General features: G+C 47.1%; 1 protein-coding gene and 1 pseudogene across 5 annotated transcripts in view; both read right to left on the bottom strand.

The window, feature by feature from the left end:
- LOC126481546 (neurexin-1) overlaps window positions 1–16551 on the bottom strand; it is a 2075559-nt gene that overhangs the window by 217747 nt on the left and 1841261 nt on the right. The window lies entirely within an intron of this gene.
- On the bottom strand, window positions 14727–14843 carry LOC126482418 (5S ribosomal RNA; annotated as a pseudogene).

Raw genomic sequence — 16551 nt, 5'->3', positions numbered from 1 at the left:
CACACACACACACACACACACACACAGTGTGGCGCACGGTTTGAGCGAGCGCAGTGGGAGGGGGGCTTGTCCGGCGGTGAAGGTGGTGAGGGAGACGGCAGCGATGTGACGTGCATGTCCGTCTCCGTGTGTTGCGGCAGGAGCCACGCTCGGAAGTCGATGTCGAACTCCTGTAGGTGGTGTGGGCGAAAGATACGTCGGCCTAGGCGTGAGAATGGAGCGGTGTAGGGGGGGACTGTGTCCCCCACGTGATCGACTGGCAACATTGGGACTGTAACGCTCCACAGAGGGGTTACTGTAGCTCGGAAGAGTGTGTGGTCGACCCCATGTGGGAGCAGGCGGGAGCTGGCGATCGAATGACGAACCGGATCCCCGGTTGGGTAGGGCGAGTTGTCCCGCAGCAAGATGAAGATGTGGTTGTCGTCGATGAGTATGCTAATGTCCTCCACACGTTCGGGTGGGACGTCGGTTTGCAGAACCACTAGAGGGGGTAGGGGAGAGGAGGTAGACAGAGAGGGTGAGAATCTGAGGAACAGCATCGATGGTGGCACAGACACACTTTCGGAAGAGGGCTGCGGCGGCAGCTCTGAGGGGTCACAGCTCGATCGCGAGTCCTCGGTGCCAGGAGGCTGCACGATGTCGTCGGGCTTCGAAGACGCTGGGTTGAGGTGTGCCAGCTTCATACAGTGGAGAGAAACAGCGAGTGGCGAATCTTTAACTGCATGTCCATCGTGTTAGCAGTGCAGTTTATGACCTCGTATAGAGCTGAATATGGTGTGGCGAGTGGGGCCCAGACAGTGTTGTCGTGGAGAAAAAGTAACTTGCACGAAAGATCAGAGGGTACATAGGACCGGAGGGAGTGTGGCTGGATGGGGGTCAGGAAAATGTTTGAAAAATGCGTTCAGTCTAGCTTTTGAAGTCGGAAAGGGGGGTGGGATTGTCGGGGCAGGTAGGTTGTAAAAGCTCCCCAGGGAGGACAGGGTTTTCATTATAGATGAACTCACTTCTGGTGCCGTCGACATCTGGACATCTGTTTGCACGATGACCGTAGACGGAGAAGTACCCACGTGAGGGCCTCGGTCAAAAGACTGTCGTGACAGCAGCGAGTGCGATGCCACCGTTGTGCCAGACCGTTTGCTCGGGGTTTTAGGCACTCCTGCATCATTTATTGATACCACAGAACTGGCAGAGTTGGTCAAAGAGTGCTGATTCAAACTGCCGACCCTGGTTGGTGGTTACAGTAGCAGGGACAACCGAAGTGGGAAATCCAAGAAGAAACGAAAGCCTCAGCCACGGTTTTGGCGGTTATGTAGGTGAGAGGTACGGCCTCTATCTGTCGAGATAAACGATCGATGCAAGAAAGAACATAACGCAAGCCCTCTGAGGGGGAAAAGGACCGATGATGTCCAGGTGTACATGGCGGAAGAAGCTAGGTGGAATGACGAATTTGCGGAGAGGTGGAACAGTGTGCCGGCCGGAGTGGCCGTGCGGTTCTGGGCGCTACAGTCTGAGGCCGAGCGACCGCTACGGTCGCAGGTTCGAATCCTACCTCGGGCATAGATGCGTGTGATGTCCTTAGGTTAGTTAGGTTTAATTAGTTCTAGGCGACTGATGACCTCAGAAGTTAAGTCGCATAGTCCTCAGAGCCATTTGAACCATTTTTTTGGAACAGTGTGCCTGGCGACTTTGTTGCGCTTGCAGGTGATGCAGTTCCGGGCCCAGGTCTGAGAATCGTGCTTAGTGTCTCGTACACAAATCGTTCGGACATGAGGCGTGTCGATGACTTATTTCCGGGGTGGGCTAGAGAATGCAATGTGTCAAACACTGAATGGCGGAGGGAGGTGGGGATGAGGGGTCAGAGGGTACCAGTGGAGGAGTCGCACCAGACTTCCACTCGGACGCCAATGAATTTCGCTTTGGTGAAAGACAGCAAAGTGGTGGTGTTGTTGAGATGTTGAGGGGGGGGGGGGGGGGGGCGCTCCGGCCACGCTGCACGCATACGGGGTACTTCTGTTAAACCTGCGGGCGGGAATAGGTTTTGCTAGACAAATTTTTATCGCGAATCTGGATGAGCAATCGCATGCCGACCTCCGAGTGTGGCATTTTTTCTTCACCTACTGACAGGTATTTTGACCGGAATACGTGACGCGGTACGACGGGACTCGTAGATTACGGCGCTCAACCGAACTGCACCGTGATGGTGACACCATCGAAATATACCTCTCTTTGTCAACCGTGTCATGTTTACTTTTTCCGAAGGATACTATCAGCGCACACTCCGCTGCAGAGTCAAAATCTCATTCTGGATACAGAATTTCATTTCGCGATTTCAAAATCGTACTACACACTAGAAAATTATGTGTTCCTCCATAACCAGTTCTCAACACCTGTGTTTCGAGATACGCTTTTATTCCCTCTGTACGCATCCGAATTGATATCTGATTTTAACAACACGAATCGTACACTGCGTGACTGAAAGTATCCGGACATCTGGTTGAAAATGACTTACAAGTTCGTGGCGCCCTCCATCGGTAATGCCGGAATTCAATATGATGTTGGCCCACGCTTAGCCTCGATGACAGCTTCCACTCTCGCAGGCATACGTTGAATCAGGTGCTGGAACGTTTCTTGGGAAATGGCAGCCCATTCTTGACGGTGTGCTGCACTGAGGAGTGGTATCGATGTCGGTCGGTGAGGTCTGGCACGAAGTCGGCTTTCCAAAACATCCCAGAGGTGTTCTATAGGATTCAGGTCAGGAATCAGTGCAGGCCAGTCCATTACAGGCTGTGCGCTATGAACAGGTGCTCGATCGCGTTTAAACATGCAATCGCCATCCCCGAACTGATCTTCAACAGTGGGAAGCAAGAAGGTGCTTAAAACATCAATGTAGGCCAGTGCTGTGACAGTGCCACGCAAAACAATAAGAGGTGCAAGGCCCTTCCATGAAAAACACGACCACACCATAACATCACCGCTTCCGTACTTTACTGTTGGCACTACACTCGCTGGCAGATGACGTTCACCAGGCATTCGCCATACCCACACCCTGCCGTCAGATCGCCACATTGTGTCCCGTGTCTGTCAGTCAACAGACGAGGTATGCGCCTGTACGCTTTTGTGCTGTACGTGTCCCTTCACCTTTCCACTTCACTACGACATCGGAAACAGTGGACCTAGGGATGTTTAGGAGTATAGATGTATGACACAAGTGAGACCCAATCACCTGACCACGTTCGAAGTCCGTGAGTTCCGCGGAGCGCCCCATTCTGCTCTCTCATGATGTCTGATGACTACTGATGTCGCTGACGTGGAGTACCTGGCAGTAGGTGGCACCACAATGCACCTAATATGAGAAACGTATGTTTTGGGGGGTGTACGGATACTTTTGATGACATAGTGTATATGTTTTCCACTGACAATGTACGGAAAATATGCACACCGCGGAGAGATTTCGTTCGCCTGTTGCACAGGCCGCAAGAAATAATCAAGTTTTGCCTGTTTCTATAATTAGTTTCACTCCACTGACTGAGAACACTCACGAATAGAGGTTCAGTTAGGATTACGCAATAATATGCTTTAGGTGTATTTTTGTACATTGTATCATGATGAAAATAACTGTCAATATATTATATATACTTATCTGGTTATTAATTACATCTTCCGATGTTTTGTCACGGATTGCCAACAAGATATCAAAGTGAGAATGGCTCGGCCGAACGAGGCACTCCAAAAGCAGAGAAGACTCCCAGCTAGTTGTTTAAACAAGGAATTAAGAAAGCAACTGGTTAAGTGCTTAATATGGAGCGTGGCCTTGTCTGGAACAGGAACGTCGACTTTGAGAAAGCAGGATGAGAAGAGAATTGAAGCTTGTGAAATGTGGACATGGCGTAGAATGGAGAAGATCAACTGGACTGACAAAGTCAGGAATGAAGAAGTACTGAGGGTAGTTGGAGAAGAACGGAAGAGGCTGCTGATGGTGAAGTACAATAAACTAAACTGGACTGGCCACAATCTAAGAAGAGATTGCTTTCTAGTAGAGGCAACTGATTGTTTAGTTCCGGGAAAGGGGGGGAAGGGCAGAAGAAGGTTCCAGATGCTGGATGATGTCAGCAGGCCGTAAGGAGGGTACCGAAGAATGAAGAGGAAGAGAAGCATGGAGGGCCATACAATCAAAACTTGTCGCAAGGCAGACAGCCCAATGATGATGATAGTTTGCTTCAAAAAAGGGAAAAAAAGTATTCTGTTTATCAGAATATTATCAGATACACCGAAAAAATATCGATTGAAAGACAAAAGACTATGACCACGACCTGAACACTGACCAGCAAGTTTACAGAGCGCCTCATATGAGGAACCAGTGGTTAATTTCTCTAATAGCTTTGTTCTGCAGTAGTAACAAGTCATACATTAACAAGGGCGGCTTTACTCAAGGACAAGGAGCGGACGCGCCCCCAGCCTTCCCCCTAGCTCTCTAGGAAAGGAAGACAAACAGTGTAGTCAGGTGTTTTTCTTTCAGGACAATGATTTAAAAGTCGGTATTACGCCGGTTTCTGATAGTGTCGGAACTGGAACTGTTTTATGGTTGCTTACAAGTCGCCATTCGTTTTCCAAATTATTAAAAGTACTTCATACTCCACTCCCCCGGTGGGCCCCTACCCCTACAAACTATCGTATGGGCGTTCTCGAATATTATAATTTCAAAAAATGAAAAATAGAATTTTCTGAAATATATTTCAGGTACACAATCCATACGATACCTTAACAAATACATTATTGTATGCAATTTATCACTAATTGAAAATCGATAGATGTAATGTACATGTAGTGTATGTTGACACAGCCTCTCCTAAGAAGCGACATAGCTTAAATTTCATCAGTGGTCTTTAGCTGCAGCTCCAGTATTTCGTGCATGTTTGTTTATTTATCAGGCTGTCTTTAGCACGGGTAGGAACTGTGACTGCTGTGTTTAGCTGAGAGCTCAGTTGGCGACCCTTAGCTCACAGCTTCAGCCGCCATTGGCTTCACTCACGCAGCTTGTGGGGGCTGCACAAGGAGATCCGAGCGACGCCTGGCACGTCCCCCGAGTCCCCCGATCGGTCTAGCTTCTGGGTACTGCCCACACTGAGGTTGGCCCCTCACTTGCAGTCGACTGATAGGCCTTTCCAATGTTTTGCAGTAGCGACTTTCCAGGGGTCCAATAGAAGGGCCTCCCCAGTTCGTCTGAGGAACAGGTTTTGCGTTCACAAAGTCACCAAGACAGATCAAGTCGCTCGCCTCATTACAGAGGAAGCCTCTCGGGCCACAAGATCTGGGCATTCACAGAGTGCGGTTTTACTTGTAGTTGGGAGCTCCAACGTTAGGCGCATAATGGGCCCCCTTAGGGATATGGCTGCCAAGAAGGGGCAAGGGCTACAGTGTGCAATCTGTATATGGAGTCGTTCCAGATGTGTAATGGATGCTTCCAGATGCCATAAAGAGCACAGGGTGTAGCCAATTGCAGATGGTAGCTCATGTTGGTACTAATGACGTGTGTCGCTTTGGATCAGAAGAAATCCTCTCTGGTTTCGGCTGGCTAGCTGCAGTGGTAAAGACTGCCCTGCGAGATAGAGGCGGAGCTCACCATTTGCAGCATTGTCGACAGAACTTACTGTGGTCCTTCTGTACAGAGCTGGGGGCTGCAGATTCCTCGACATGCGTCATTGGGTGGTTGGTTTCCGGGTTCCATGGAGTAGGTCAGTGATCCACTACACAAAGAAAGGGATTACACAGGTCACTGGGGCTGTCTGGGCGGTTTTTTAGGTTAGAGCGGCTCAGAAAAGAACTGAAAAGGCTTCAGTTTCAAAGAGGGCAGAATAAATACAGGAAATGGTGCACATAGCAACAATCGATATTGCAATTGCAAACTGCCATAGCTGCATTAGGAAAGAAACTTATTCCACATGCTGAATCTCAAGTAGTTATAGCGGCGGAGAGCAAGCTAAATGCAGAAATGAGTCCTGCCGAAATTTTTACAAAGTCTCTAACCGCGCTCAGAAGGGATAGATGAAATACAACTGGTGCTGGAGTATCAATTGCTGTCAGTAGTGTTTATTTAAAGTGAACTGAAGTACGACGGCTATTCAGGAAATAGGGAATGTTTTGGCATTAAAAAAAACGAACTACAGGAAATACATTTTATTATATACGTCTGAAAGAGCGACTGACAAACTATTTTTCCACATAGTCACCAAACACATCGAGGCGATGGACAAGCTTTGAAAGATCTTCGTCATAAAATTCTGCCGCGTGACACTTCAGCCAGTGAGTCACGCCCGGCTGGAGTTCTACGTCGTCATCAAAGTGCTGCGTTGCACGTCAGTTCTTCATCTTGGCAAACAAGTGGAAGTCGCTTGGAGTAAGATCAGGGCTGCAGGGCAGATAAAGGAAAATCTCCCATTTGAATGAATTACGGAGTTCTTTAGTGCGGTTTGTGGTGTCACCGCCGGACACCACACTTGCTAGGTGGTAGCTTTAAATCGGTCGCGGTCCATTAGTACATGTCGGACCCGCGTGTCGCCACTGTGTGATCGCAGACCGAGCGCCACCACGAGGCAGGTCTCGAGATACGGGATAGCACTCGCCCCACTTGTACGGACGACGTAGCTAGCGACTATACTGACGAAGCCTCGCTCCTTTGCCGAGCCAATAGTTAGAATAGCCTTCAGCTAAGTCAATGGCTACGACCTAGCAAGGCGCCATTAGTAACATTGCATGTATCTAAAGAGTCTCACTTGTATCGCCACAATCTCCAGATGTACCAAAAGGATGGATTAAAGTTAAGTATTCCAGAAGCTACGTACTTTTCTTTATAGCATTCATTACGTATCCTGTTTCAGACCTCACGCCCTCCTGCTTTAACTTAGCGCGTGCCTTTCGGCTTCCTCTCATTGTGTCTAGGCTGTCTTGTCTAGACACAACACGGTTTGCCGTGTGAGATCGGGCATTGTCGTGCAAGAACAAAATTTTGGACGTCAGCTTTCCTCGGCGTTTGTTTTGAACTGCTCTTCTAAGGCTGTGCAAAGTTTGACAGTACCGGACAGAATTTATGGTTGCTCCACGTTCGAGAAAATCAATAAGAAGCACACCTTGCCTGTCCCAAAACGCTGTCGCCATGAACTCCCTTACTGACAAGTTTGCAAACATCTTCTTGGATTTTGGGGAACTCCATGGACTGTAATTTTGTCTGGCAAATGACGTGTTTCACCCAAGTCTCGTCACCGGTTACAATTCGATATAGTAATGAACCACCATGTTTATGGTAGGCCTCCAGAAATGTCAACGTTGCCCCCATTCGCTGTTCTTTATGGTGCTTTGTAAGCACCCATCCCGCACAAAATTTGTGGTAGCCTAGTTTTTGAGTGACAATTTCAAACAACAAAATCCATGACACTTGTGGAAAAGAAAGTTAAAGCTCCGTTATTGTGAAGCGACTGTTTCCACGAATCGTTTTAACTTCAGCGACACCATCGTCAGTCACAATGCTCGCGCGTCCACTCTTCTCTTCATCATGAACTTTGGTTCGGCCATTTTTAAACCGAATGCACCATTTACGGACGGAACATTCACTCATTACGTTGTTTTCGTACACTTCGCACAGTTCACGATAAATTTCCATAGGTTTTAGGTTTTTTGCCAACAAAAACCCTATCACAGACCGCACCTCACAACTGGCGGGATTTTCGATTGCAGCGCACATTTCAAATTCGAATATCGAAAAAACGAGACTCGCAGACACTTTCCCACTGTCACGGATGGATTCCGACTGAGCTGCCCAGCATGCACATACCAAAATATACGCGATCGGCGTCAGACGGAAACGTTCCCTGCTTTCTGAATAGCCCTCGCATATCTTTCCTGTGACTTGCATGAGTAGATGGTATATTTGGCAACCGGAATAAATTAATAATTGGTTTCTTTTACCGACATCCCCTACTCTGATGATACAGTTACTGAAGAATTCAAAGGAAACGGAGCTCATTTCAAACAGGCACAGCACTCATACAATTACAGGTTGTGGTGATTTCAATCTGCCCTCTATAAGTTGGCGAAAATACATGTTTAACTTCTGTAGTGGGCACAAATCGTCGTCCATAATGGTACCGAAGGCTTTATCAGAACAACTAGTTCAGGAGCCCACTCGAAGTATAAGTGGTTGCGGAAACAGTCATGATCTTAGCAACAAAAAATCCTGACCAAGTATAGTGCATCGTGACATACAGGGATTAGTGACCACAAGCTTGGTGTACCTAGATTGTATACTGTGACGTACAAGCGCATCCAGAACATACGCATAATACATCTATTTAAAAAGGGAGATAAAAATTCGCTTGAAACCTTCCTAAGAGACAGTCTCCACTCCTTCCAATCTGACTATGTAGGCGCACACCTGTTGTTTATTTTCAAAGAAGTAATAAAAAATGGTTCAAATGGCTCTGAGCACTATGGGACTCAACTGCTGAGGTCATTAGTCCCCTAGAACTTAGAACTAGTTAAACCTAACTAACCTAAGGACATCACAAACATCCATGCCCGAGGCAGGATTCGAACCTGCGACCGTAGCGGTCTTGCGGTTCCAGACTGCAGCGCCTTTAACCGCACGGCCACTTCGGCCGGCTAAAGAAGTAATATCGACGGCAATTCAGAGAAATGTATACCAGATAAATCAGTAGGAGATGGTACACAAAACTGGTCAGAACAGTGTTGCAGAAGCAACGAAAAAAGCAATTTAAATGTAAAAGAAAGCACGATCTCCAAAATTGGCGAAGTTTTTCAGCGGCTCGAAATTAAAACGAACTTCGATGTGAGGTGCTTTTAATAGTTTCCACAATGAAACCCTAGGATCAGTACCCAAAGCCTAGAAAGTTCCGCAAGTCATACCACTACCCAAGAAAGGAAATAGTAACAATCTGCTAAATTACACACCCAAATACTAACATCGATTTGCACTACTAGGATTTTGGAACTTACACTGTGTTCGAGCATTATGAATTACCGAGAAGAAGAGAATTTATTGACAAGTAGCCAACACGGTTTCAGAAAATATCGTTTTTGTGAAACACAACTAGTCCCGTACTCTCGCGAAGTAATGAGTGCTGTCGACAAGGGACGTCAAATTGATTGCATATTTTTAGATTTCCAGAAGGCCATCCTTCCTCACAAAGGACTTAAAATCAAATAGCGTGCCTGTGAAGTATTGTCTGAGTTGTGGGGCTGGATTCGTGATTTCCTGCCAGAAATGTCGCAGTTCGTAGTAAGTGACGGAAAGCGAAAAAGTAACTGGCTTTGTCCCAAGAGGTATTAAAGACCTTCTGCTCTTACTGATCCATGTAAACGATTTAGAAGGTAATGCGAGCAGCCCTCTCAGATTGTTTACAGATGATGCTGTCATTTACCGTCTTGTAAAGTAATCAAATGATGGAAACGAATTGCAAATTGGAGAAAGTGACTGTCGACAATAATTAAAATTGTTAAGTCGTCCACACGAGTGCTGAAAGGAACCACATCAGTCTAAGCTCTGTGAACTCAACGAACTACTTTGGGCTTCCAATTACGAATGACTTAAACAGGAATGATCACACAGATTATGTTGTGGGGAAACCAAACGAAAGACTATGACACTTAGATCCGCATTAGATAGGATTGCCGGAGTATATCGAAAAACCCCAAAGAAGGGTAAGGCGTTATGCATTTATCGTGAAATATGGTAGAGTGTGCCAAGGATATGATAACCAAAGTGGGGTAGGTAATCATTAAACAAAGGCTCTTTTTGTTGCGGCAAGACCTTCTCGTGAAATTTCAATCATCAGAGTGTGAAAGTGTTTCATTGGCGGCCACCTACATGGGGAGAAAAGGTGTTCGTGATAAAACGAGAGGAACCAGAGCACGCACACAACGGCTGCAGTGTCCGTCTTTCCCGCACGCTGTTCGAGAATGCAACGGTAGAGAAGCAGCTTAAAGGTGGTCCGATGAACCCTCTGCCAGGCACTTATTTGTGAATTGCAGGGTAATCGTGTAGCTGTAGATGTACAGACAAAAAATGATTTCAATTCCAGAAAAAATGAATGATTTATGCAAAAGAAAGAACTTCACAAACTGATCATGACAATAACGCGTTGGTCAGATGGCTCTGAGCACTATGGGACTCAACATCTTAGGTCATAAGTCCCCTAGAACTTAGAACTACTTAAACCTAACTAACCTAAGGACATCACACACACCCATGCCCGAGGGAGGATTCGAACCTGCGACCGTAGCAGCCTCGCGGTTCCGGACTGCAGCGCCAGAACCGCACGGCCACCGCGGCCGGCTCGTTGGTCAACCTCTGACTCTTTCACAAGCAGTCATTCGGCTCGGTACTGATTGACAGAGTTACTGGATGTCCTACTAAGTGTTATCGCACTAAATTCTGTCAAATTGGCACGTTAGATCGTCAAAATTCCGAGTTTGAGGCTGTTATTTCTAGTGCCGTACAAGTCCATTATTCTGGAAGTGCTGTCTCTACACAGCCAGAGGCTTTGCTTGGTCGACGAAAAGTAACTCGAAAAAACCTTTGTCCACACACACTCTAAAGAGTTATTTAACTACAGAGTGTATAGGAGTGAGTCATTCATCCGTTAGTTCCCAAAACTGCAGTAACATGTCGAGGCATGGACTACACGACGTGTTTGAATCGTTGTGGAGGGAAATACTATTCACACACCTTGCTATCCACAATCATTCTCGTGTAGCATCCATCGTACGCGGATTTCGACAGCATTCCAAAAATACGCGACTGGCTTAAGACCGAGTGATGCAGAGGGCCGCGCTGTGGTCGTGAATTTACTGGCGTGTTTATCGAGACACCACGTCGCAGTGTCGTCTCCGTCAGACTGCTCTAATCTCAGAAAGCGGTGCGGGTGGTCTACACGAACATCCTCATGACGTGCGCCTGTCTTTGGACCCTGAACTTCTACACTGCGGCCTCACTGCTATCATTTGAGTACAGCCCAGTCGTTTGCATAGGAAGAATCCGGGTATTCGCCGTAAGCGGTGTTGGGAAACCGCGATAAAACAGTAAATCCCGTGGGCCAGACGGGGATTCGAACCTCGAGTCCAGCGGCATGACGTATCGAGTGCGTCACGTCTATATCTACATCTACATGAATACTCTGCAAATCACATTTAAGTGCCTGGCAGAGGGTTTATCGAACAACCTTCACAATTTTCTATTACTCCAATCTCGTATAGCGCGCGAAAGGAACAAAAGCAACGAATCTTTCAGTACGAGCTCTGATTTCCCTTATTTCATCTTGCTTGCTTGGTTTTTGGGGAGGAGACCAGACAGCGAGGTCATCGGTCTCATCGGATTAGCAAAGGAAGTCGGCCGTGCCCTTTCGAAGGAACCATCCCGGCATTTGCCTGGAGCGAGTTCGGGAAATCACGGAAAACCTAAATCGGGATGGCCGGACGCGGGAATGAATCGTCGTCCTCCTGGATGCGAGTCCAGTGTGCTAACCACTGCGCCACCTCGCTCGGTCCTTATTTTATCGTGGTGATCGTTTCTCCCTATGTAGGTCGCTGTCAACAAAATATTTTCGCATTCGGAGGAGAAAGTTGGTGATTGGAATTTCGTGAGAAGAGTCCGTCGCAACGCAAAATGGCATGTCTTTTAATGATGTCCAGTCCAAATCCTGTATCATTTCTGTGACACTCTCTCCCATATTTCGCGATAATACAAAACGTGATACCCTTCTTTGAACTTTTTCGATGTACTCCGCAGTCCTGTCTGGTAAGGGTCCCGCACCGCGCAGCAGTATTCTAAAAGAGGACGGACAAGCGTAGTGTAGGCATTCTCTTTAGTAGATCTGTTACATTTTCTAGGTGTCCTGCCAATTTAAGTTGTTCACAATTGTAGTGCCTGGGTATTTACCTGAATTTAAGGCTTTTAAATTAGACTGATTTATCGTGTAACCGAAGTTTAACGAAATCCTTTTAGCACTCATGTGGATGACCTCACACTTTTCGTTATTTAGGGTGAACTGACAATTTTCGCACCATTCAGATATCTTTCCTAAATCGGTTTGCAATTTGTTTTGATCTTCTGATGATCTTATTAATCGATAAACGACAGCGTCGTCTGCAAGTAACCTATGACGGCTGCTCAGATTGTCTCCCAAATCGTTTATATAGATAAGGAACAGCAAAGGGCCTATACCACTACCTTGGGGAGCACCAGAAAACAATTCTGTTTTACTCGATGACTTTCCGTCAGTTACTACGAACTGTGACCTCTCTGACAGGAAATCACAAATCCAGTCACGTAACTGAGACGATAGTACGCGGATTTCGACAGAATTCCACAAATACGTGACTGGTTTGAAATTGCGTTCTTATGGATGAAAGCAATTTCACTACCTGCCGCTTGTATGGTACAGTGTCAACAGCCTTCCGGAAATCCAGAAATACGGACTCGATATGAAATCTCTCGTCACTAGCACTCATCACTCATTTGAATAAAGAGCTAGTTGTGTTTCACAGGAACGATGTTTTCTAAACCCATGTTGACTGTGTGTCAATAGACAGTTTTTTTCGAGGTAATTCATAGTTTTGAACACAATTTATGTTCAAAAATCCTCCTGCATATCGACGTTAACGATATGGGCCTGTAATTTCGTGGATTACTCCTACTAGCTTTCTTGAATGTTGGTGTGACCTGTGCAACTTTCCAGTCTTTGGGTACGGATCTTTCGTCGAGCGAACGGTTGTATATTATTGTTAAGTATGCAACTAATGCATCAGCATACTCCGAAAGGAACGTAATTGGTATACAGTCTGGACCAGAACACTTGCTTTTATTAAGTGATTTAAGTTGCTTCACTACTCCGAGGATATTTACTTCTACGTTACTCATGTTGGCAGCTGTTCTCGATTCGAGTTCTGGAATATTTACTTCGTCTTCTTTTGTGAAGGCATTTCGGAAGGCTGTGTTTAGTAACTCTGCTTTGGCAGCGCTGTCTTCGATAGTATCTCCATTGCTATCGCGCAGAGAAGACCTTGATTGTTTCTTGCCGCTAATTTACTTCACATACGACCAGAATCTCTTAGGATTTTCTGCCAGATTTCCAGACAAAGTTTCGTTGTGGAAACTGTTATAAACATCTCGCAGTGAAGTCTGCGCTAAATTTCGAGCTTCTGTAAAAGATCGCCAATCTTGGGGATTTTGCGTCTGTTTGGATTTATCATGTTTGTTTCGCTGTTTCTGCAACAGTGTTCTAACCCGTTTTGTGTACCAAGGAGGATTAGCTCCGTCGTTTGTTAATTTATTTGGTATAAGTGTCTCAATTGCTGCCGATACTATTTCTTTGAATTCAAGCCACACCTGGTTTACACTTATATTATTAATTTGGAATGAGTGGAGATTGTCTCTCAGGAAGGCGTCAGGTGGATTTCTATCTGATTTTTTGAATAGGTATATTTTTCGCTTATTTTTCGAGGATTTGGGGATTACTATATTCAATATTGCTACAACCCTGTGTTCACTAATCCCTGAATCGGTTTTGATACTCTTTATTAATCCAGGATTATTTGTTGCTAAGAGGTCAAGTGTGTCTTCCCAACCGTTTACTATTCGCGTGGGCTCATGAACTAACTGCTCGAAATAATTTTCAGGTAATATTTTTTGCGTACCTCCGGAATTAAACACATATTTTCGCCAACAAATCGAGGGTAAATTAAAGTCACCACCATCTATTATCGTATGAGTCGGTTACGTGTTTGAAATCAAACTCAAGTTTTCTTTGGACCTTTCAGCAACTGTATCATCTGAATTGGGAGGTCGGTAAAAGGATCCTATTATTATTTTATCCCGGTTGCCAACAATAACCTCTGCGCATACTAACTCACAGGAAGTATCTACTTCACTTTCACGACGAGTTAAACGACTTCTAACAGGAACAAACACGCCACTGCCAACCATGTTTAGTCTATTCTTTCGGAACACCGTTAGGTTGTTCGCAAAAATTTCCGCTGAGCGTATATCCGGCTTCAGCCAGCTTTCAGTGCCTATAACGATTTGAGCATCAGTGCTTTCTACACTACTGGCCATTAAAATTGCTACACCATGATGAAATGCAGATGATAAACTGGTATTCAATGGACAAATATATTATACTAGAACTGACATATGATTACATTTTCATGCAATTTGTGTGCGTAGATCCTGAGAAATCAGTATCCAGTACGGCCTCGATACGCCTAGGCATTAAGTCAAACAGAGCTTGGATGGCGTGTACAGGTAGAGCTGCCCATGCAGCTTCAACACGGTAACACAGTTCATCAAGAGTAGTGACTGGCGTATTGTGACGAGCCAGTTGCTCGGCCACCATTGACCAGACGTTTTCAGTTGGTGAGAGTTCTGGAGAACGTGCAGGCCAGGGTAGCAGTCGAACATTTTCTGTATCCAGAAAGGCCCGTACAGGACCTGCAACATGTGGTCGTGCATTATCCTGCTGAAATGTAGGGTTTCACTCCGTCTTCAGGCCACGAGTGGCCTACCGGGACCATCCGACCTCCGAGCAGGATGCGGATAGGAGGGGCGTGGGGTCAGCACACCGCTTTCCCGGTCGTTATGATGGTATGCTTGACCCAAGCCGCTACTATTCGGTCAAGTAGCTCAATGGGCATCACGAGACTGAGTGCACCCCGAAAAATAGCAACAGCGCATGGCGGCTGGATGGTCACCCATCCAACTGCCGGCCATGCCCAACAGCGCTTAACTTCGGTGATCTCACGGGAACCGCTGTATCCACTGCGGCAAGGCCGTTGCCGAGATGTAAGGTTTCGCAGGGATCGAATGAAGGGTAGAGCCACGGGTCGTAACACATCTGAAATGTAACGTCCACTGTTCAAAGTGTCGTCAATGCGAACAAGAGGCGACCGAGACGTGTAACCAATAGCACCCCATACCATCACGGCGGGTGATAACGCCAGTATGACGATGACGAATACACGCTTCCAATGTGCGTTCACCGTGATGTCTCAAACACGGATGCGACTAACATGATGCTGTAAACAGAACCTGGATTCATCCGAAAAAATGACGTTTTGCCATTCGTTGTTCGTCGTTGAGTACACCATCACAGGCGCTCCTGTCTGTGATGCAGCGTCAAGGGTAACCCAGCCATGGTCTCCGAGCTGATAGTCCAGGCTGCTGCAAACGTCGTCGAACTGTTAGTGTAGATGGTTGTTGTCTTGCAAACGTCCCAATCTGTTGACTCAGGGATCGAGACGTGGCTGCACGATCCGTTACAGCCATGCGGATAAGATGCCTGTCATCTCGACTGTTAGTGTTACGAGGCCGTTGAGATCCAGCACGGCGTTCCGTATTACCCTCATGAACCCACCGATTCAATATTCTGCTAACAGTCATTGGATCTCGACCAACGCGAGCAGCAATGTCACCATACGATAAACCCCAAACGCGATAGGCTGCAATCCGACCTTTATCACAGTCGGAAACGTGATGGTATGAATTTCTCCTCCTCACACGAGGCATCACAACAACGTTTCACCAGGCAACGCCGGTCAACTGCTGTTTGTGTATGAGAAATCCTTGTGACTGAAGCCCCTCTTGCGTTTTCCCGAGACCCTCTAACCTAAAAAACCGCCCAGTCCACGCCACATAGCCCCTGCTACCCGTGCAGCCACCTCCTGCGTATAGTGGACGCCTGACCAATTCAGCGGAACCTGAAACCCAACCACCCATTGGCGGAAGTCGAGGAATCTGCAGCCTTCACGCTCACAGAACCGTCTGAGCCTATGATTCAGGCCCTCCACTCGGCTCTTTACCAGAGGTCCGCAATTGGTCCTGTCGACTATGCTGCAAATGGTCAGCTGTGCTTTCATCCCGCTAGCGAGACTGGCAGCCTTTACCACTTCAGTTAGCCGCTCAAAACCAGAGAGAATCTCTTCTGATCCAAAGTGACATACATCATTGGTACCGACGTGAGCAACCGCCTGCAGTTGGCTGCAGCCTGTACTCTCCATGGCATCCGGGAGGACCCTTTGCACATCTGGAACGACTCCTCCCGGTGTGCACACGGAGTGCACATTGGTTTTCTTTCCCTTCTTGTCAGCAAAGTCCCTAAAAAGCCGCATAACGTGCCTAACGCTGGAGATCCCAACTACGAATAATCCCACCCTCTGTGATTGCCCGGATCTTGCAGGCTGAGTGGTTTCCTCTGAAACAGGACAGGCGACAACATCTAGCTCAGCGACAGTGTCAGCCACAGACAGCACCTGGAACCTGTTCGTCAGACAAGCCGGGGAGGCCTTACGTGCGGCCGGCAGGGAAGTTTTTCGCCGCCTGCTTCGTCCCGGGGCGATCTCCCACTCGACCAGAGGTGGGGGGTCAGCCTCAGTGTGAGCAGTATCTGGGTTGGCCACCGGTGAGGACCGATAAGAGGACTCGGAGGTGCTGGACGTCCGTTGGATCCCCACGGCCGGCCCACAGCAGTGGTGTCCATCCACTGCAGC

This window comes from Schistocerca serialis, chromosome 5 (genome assembly GCF_023864345.2).
Source record: "Schistocerca serialis cubense isolate TAMUIC-IGC-003099 chromosome 5, iqSchSeri2.2, whole genome shotgun sequence".
NCBI classification, from domain to species: domain Eukaryota; kingdom Metazoa; phylum Arthropoda; class Insecta; order Orthoptera; family Acrididae; genus Schistocerca; species Schistocerca serialis.
The sequence above is the reverse complement of the archived record's forward strand: the minus strand, read 5'-3'. Positions and strand labels throughout refer to the sequence as shown.